This window comes from Triticum aestivum, chromosome 6B, assembly GCF_018294505.1.
Source record: "Triticum aestivum cultivar Chinese Spring chromosome 6B, IWGSC CS RefSeq v2.1, whole genome shotgun sequence".
Classification (NCBI taxonomy): domain Eukaryota; kingdom Viridiplantae; phylum Streptophyta; class Magnoliopsida; order Poales; family Poaceae; genus Triticum; species Triticum aestivum.
This window is the reverse complement of record NC_057810.1, coordinates 361,007,161-361,013,594: the sequence shown is the minus strand read 5'-3', so window position 1 is coordinate 361,013,594 and position 6,434 is coordinate 361,007,161.

Genomic DNA, 6,434 nt, shown 5'->3' with positions numbered 1-6,434 from the left:
GGTGCGGGAGGCGCTGGCGACGGGGACGAGGGAGCAGGGACGCGGCAGCCGGGCTGGGCGGTGGCGCGCGCGCCGGCGGAGGTGGGAGCCGCGGGAGCTCGACGGCGCGGGATGGGCCCGGTGCGGCCCGGTTCGGCCCGGGGCGGGCCGGATCTGGGCCCCGGGCGGCACGGCGGCAGAGGGAGGAGAGAGGGGGCGGCGGCGCGGACAGGTGGCAGCGTTTGAGTGGCTGAGGCGGCGGAGGAGGTGACGTGGCAGGCCACGATTGGCCGGAGCGAGGTGGAGGCTGGACATGTCCGGCGGGGTTGGACATGTCCGGCGCGCGAGGGGAGCGGGGCTAGGGTTTGATCTGCGGGATTTTCGGGGGGAGGCACAAATATATAGGTAGAGGGAGCTAGGAGAGTCCAAATGAGGAGCGGTTTTCGGCCACGCGATCGTGATCAAAAGACCGAGAGCATGGAGGGGAGTTAGATGGGTTTTGGGCCAGTTTGGAGGGGTGTTGGGCTGCGAAGAGAAAGGGAGGTTTCGGGCTACGCGGTTAACTGTTGGAGTATCAAACGACCTCCAAATGGAACGAAACTTGACAGGCGGTCTACCGGTGCTATACCAAGGCCGCTTGACAAACCTCGGGCCATTCCGAGAAAGTTTAACACCCGCACACAACGAGAGACAAAAGGGGACGCCGGATGACATAGGAGTACCGGATTGCAAAACGGACAACGGGGAAAAGGCTCGGATGCATGACACGAACACGTATGCAATGCAATGCACATGATGACATGATAAAATGCAACATGCAAGCAAAAGACATGGCAACGACGGCGAATAACTGGCGGACACCTGGCACATCGAAATCGGGGCGTTACAGTCACCCACGAAGGACTTGCCTCACTAGGGTAGATCTTCACGAAGTAGGCGATCTCCTTGCCCTTAAAAACTCCTTGGTTCAACTCCACAATCTTGAAGGAGGCTCCCAAGTGACACCTAGCCAATCTAGGAGACACCACTCTCCAAAAAGTAAAAAATGGTGTGTTGATGATGAACTCCTTGCTCTTGTGCTTCAAATCATAGTCTCCCCAACACTCAACTCTCTCTCACAGGATTTGGATTTGGTGGAAAGAATATTTGAGTGGAAAGCAACTTGGGTAAGGCTAGAGATCAAGATTTATGTGGTAGGAATGGAATATCTTGACCTCAACACAAGTGTTGGTGGTTCTCTCTCAGAAAATGTATGTTGGAAGTGTAGGCATGTTCTGTGGCTCTCTCCATGAATGAAGAGTGGGTGGAGGGGTATTTATAGCCTCCACACAAAATCTAACCATTACACACAACTTACCAAACTCGGTGGGACCAAATCGTGAAACTCGGTCGCACAGATTTAGGAAATAATGTGACCGTTAGGATTTTCGGTGGGACTGACATGTCAACTCGGTGGGACCGATATGGTTAGGGTTAGGGCATAATGTAATGTCGGTGAGACCGATTACACTAACTCGGTGAGACCGATTTTGGTAATAGACACACAGAGGGTTGGTCGGGCAAACTCGGTGGGACCGATTCGCTCATCTCGGTTGGACCGAAACATTACGAAAGGGAAACAGTGAGTTTGCATTACAATCTCGGTGGGACCGATCGCTCATCTCGGTTTGACCAAAACATTATGAAGGGAAACAGAGAGATTGCAATCCCATCTCGGTGAGACCGAGATCCCTATCGGTGAGACCGAAAAGACTAGGGTTTGTGGCAGTGGCTATGACATCTGAACTTGGTGGCTCCGGATAGATGGTTTCGGTGGGGCCAAGTTTGACTTTTGGTTTGGGTCATATGTGGATGTGAGAAAGTAGTTGAGGGCTTTGGAGCATATCACTAAGCACTTTGAGCAAGAAACTCATTAAGAAACACCTCATCCCTCCTTAATAGTATTGGCTTTTCCTATAGACTCAAACTAAAATGGAAAATGTAGAGTCTTGTGCTTTGAGCTGGAGCCAATCCTTTTGTCCTTAGCATTTTGAGGGATCCACTTTTCCCATCCATGCCATGCCAATCATTGAGCTTTCCTGAAATATTCATCTTGAAATAGCATTAGCTCGGTGAGCTATATGTTGTTAGGAATTACCAAAACCACCCAGGGATAGTTGCACTTTCAATCTCCCTCTTTTTGGTAATTGATGACAACATATAGATAAAAGCTTCGACAAATGATAATAAGATTGAAAAACATTGTCGCTTTGAGAAGTATGTGATAAGTAAGAGCTCCCCCTAAAGTTGTGCATTATTCAAAATTTGCTTTGGACTGCAAATGCACAATGAGTTAGGATCATGGGTCACTCTTTCATGTCACATACATCTTGGTGGAGCGCTCTAATTGATAATAATTGAACACATGCACTCATCACCAAGCAAAGTGAATGATCATATAAGGATATAAGAGATAATATCATCCAACAATCATTAAGGTAGTATATGATCAAACACATGATCATCCAAGTATCTCACAAAAGGCATAATGTGTCAAGCAAACACACACAAAAGTAAAGAAGTTCAACCACCAAAAGCAAGAGAGATAAAAAGCAACACTCTCTCTCGAAGCCTATGATCTATACATTTTTCTCCCTCTTTGGCAACATGTTACCAAAAAGTTCAAAAATGCATAGTGCTAATCTACTCTCAGGCTTGGTCTTCATGAGGTGGTGTAGAGATGACTCCAAGGACGAAAGCATCAGTTGATGGAGCTGGAGCTGGTGGAGTGGGTGCTGGAGCTGGTGGCACTGAGGCTGTGGAAGCTGGTGCAGATGATGTAGCTCTGGTGTCTGGAACAGGCACTGCAGCAGATCTCTGTCCTCTGGGCACTCTAGCAAATGCATCTGTAGTAGACTTGCCCTTCTTCTCCTCCACATCCTCCTGAAGTTGCTCAACTGTAGTTTGAATCTCAGTGACCTTCACATCCAGTGCATAAAACTTCTGCTCTATGATTCTCTCCAAACTCTCCTAGTTTCGAGTTAGGGTGGCCAAGCCCTTCTCAATCCTCAAGGTGGAGGCAATCAAATAGCCAAGCTGGTCTTGCTTGTTCTTCAGAAACACTTGAGATGCCTCTTCAACAGTTGGCATCTTTGCAGCTTTCTCTACCCTTGCTTTCCCTCTCTTCTCATGTGCTTGCACAGATGATGGTTCCTCCTCATTCATCTCAACAGTGTTATCTTCAAACTCGGGGTATAGGGGTAGATGCTCCATATCCAAAAGATATGTGTCTGTGCCCATCTTTGAGTTGATGAGCTCCTGAATGTGTGGAGCATACCCACAACTTCTCTTCTGATCAGCTGTTGTTCTCTTGATTGTTTCCATAATCAGGCTCATGACTTTGAATTTCTGAGGTATATCAAACAAGTGCAGCAAGTTGATAGCATGTCCTCTGATCATCTTGTGATCTCCTAACTTGGGAAGTAATGTATGCCTAAGTATCCAGTTGATTGTAGGCAGACCAGACAACAAGAAGTGTACAGATCCAAGCTTGTGAGTTTCCAAAGCTTTATCTGGGATCTCTCTGTACATGTGTGCCATAGAGTTGTGGTCTTTCTTCTTCTCTGCATATACATCGAAGTCATCTTCACATTCTTTTGGGGCATTGATCAACTCAGCCCATTCTTCAACTGTGGATTGGTACCTAGTACCTTCAGACATCCAGACAATCTTCCCATTTGGGTAGAAATGAGCCGTGGAGTAAAACTACATGATGAGCTTATCATTCCACTTGGTAAGCTTCTGGGCAACAAAGTCATCAACTCCACAAGACTTGAAGCTGTCATATAATCCTGGGTAGTGAGCTTCATTCTTCTTGATGTAGTCCCAGTTGATCCACCTCATGTCACACACAATGGGCTTCTTGTCAAGCAAAATTGTTTCATAAAAATCCGGTTGCTCCTTTGTGTGGAATCTGTAGTCAACTGTTGTCCTTCTCCTCACAACATATGGATCTAACTGTCTCCACAATCTTAGTCTAGCATCCTTTCTGATATGCATGTCTTCGGCTACAGGATGAGCATCATTGTGGTCAGGAATCTTGGGCTTCAACTTTCTCAGAACAAGAGAATCATCTTCTTCTTCAGCAGCTTCAGGCACTGGGGCCTTGTTCTTTTCTGATGCAGGTATACTTCTGGTGTTCCTCTTGGGTTTAGGCTTTGGTGCTGGAGCAGCAGCCTTGGGAGCAGCTTTGGGCTTAGGTGGAGCAGACCCTGACTTGATTGCATCTCCCATTAGCTTCTCAGCTTTAGGAGCTGGTGCAACATCCTCTTCCTCTTCTTCTTCCTCATCAGAATCTCTCCTCATACAGGGCTTGCCAAGGACTTTGGCAGTAGTTGTTCTAACCCTCTTCTTCTTCTTATCTTGGCCAGCAGCTTCTTCATCAGACTCAATGGTGAACTTCATGGTTTCACCAGTGGCAACCTTCCTAGGTTTGGATGTGGGCACTCTCTTGGCAGGTGCCTTTCTGTGCATGCCTGGCTTGGTGGTAGCAGCTATGCCATACTCCTTTTTCAGCACCTTCTTCTTAGAAGTGGCCTCATCCTCAACAGTAATATAGTCCTCATCTTCTGAATCTGAGGTTTTCTTCTTCCTTGCCCTGGTAGCTACCTTTGGCAAATTGTCGGGTGTGCTCCTGCTGCCCTCATCATAACTTCTTGAGGGACTAGTGCCCTCACTCATTTGAGCTTGATCCTTTGACTTGTTCTGGCTGTCGCTTTGATCAGACATATTGCAAACTCACTGATAGCAGACCCTGTGAATAGATATAGATGAGGTAGAGTGGATGAGCATCACAAAGCACAGAGGTTTTTGCAAAATAACTGAATCAAAAACATACTTTCAGTTTTCCACAGAAAGCATTTCGGAGCTACCGATTTGTAAACTCGGTGATACTGAAGCAGCTTTTGGAACCTAAACTAGTGAACTCGGTCAGACCGAGTCATAGTTCGGTGGCACCAAGACTGCTAGGGCTTCACAAAGAATCGATCTCGGTCACACCAATTTGCAATTTTCGGTCAGACCAAAAATCACATGTGCAATGGCCTAAGCCAAATCGGTGAGACCGATTTCTACAACTCGGTCGGTCCGAGATGAATTCGGCGGAAACCTGACCCTAAATTTTCAAATCAAATCTAATCTACGGAGTGCTTTCGCTAGATAGAATGATTTCAAACGTGGCAAGATTCATGGCAAAGCAATGTGCTAGGAATCGGAGTTAAGGATAGCACAAAGTTTCAAGTTCATACCCTAGTTCGGCAGAGAACTTGCTACGGTGGCAACGGTGGGGCAGAATGCCATTCACGGCAGCGAAGACCAGTGGCGGGAGGTCGCTGATGACGAGGAGGACGATCCGGAGACCCAAGGAGGCAGAGCAGGCTATGCGCGGGCGAAGGGGTTTCAGAAATTTTTCCAAAATTTGACCCGGGGGTATATATAGCCCGACCCTGTCGGTGTGACCGAGTGGAACAACTCGGTGGCACCGAGATGCAAAACTGCGAGCAGTTTCTGCAACTCGGTGTGATCGAAAGGTTCTAATCGGTTGCACCGAGATTGAAAACCTAGATCAACTTAGTGATCTCGGTATGACCAAAAAGGGTGAATCGATCAGACCAAAATGCACAAAGAGGTTTTGGAAGTTTAAGTCTATGACGAATCGGGGACTCCGAGTGCTCCTCACACAGAGTGGTTCGAATCTGACTTGATCAAACTTTGTGATGTAGCATGAATAGAGTTTGAGACAAGAAAAGCATAGATAGCTAGAGAAGGTTCTCAGACATTCTTGTCCATCCACTTGGCAAAAGAAAATAAACCAAACAATCAAAACAACAAGTGGATGTCGTTGAATGAGTAAAATATGCAACCAACATCCTCACACAATAAAATGGCAAATAAAATATGTGGCAAAGCATGCACAACCAATTCTAGCATCTATCAAACAATTGGTGATGACTAGGACATCTATATATGAGTATATTGACTTAGGATCAAATGAGAACATTTTATCATAGGTCATACTCATCGTTTAAGCACAAGTGGGGTTACCACTTTTACATAAAGCATTGTTTTGTTCACACCATTAGAGTTGCTTTAGCTCAATACTTAGAGTAAAGCTCCCCCTAGATGTGCGATCCCCCCTAAGAGGGATGAACTAACCTTGGGTTTTGTCGATGATGACTTCATGTATTTGTTGAAGATGTGGATGCTCAATGTTGATGTAGATCATTTGGAGCAATCCATTTGTGAGTTGCACTTTCAATACCTACACAGGTTAGTCCCACAAGGAACAAACAAGGATATCAATAGACATAGAGTGATGCATACACAAGATGATTTCCATGAAAGCATTAGGTTACCTTGTCCCTTGTCTTACCAACAAGAGGGTTTGTGACTCCTTGAACTAGTGCAAGATGTGGAAG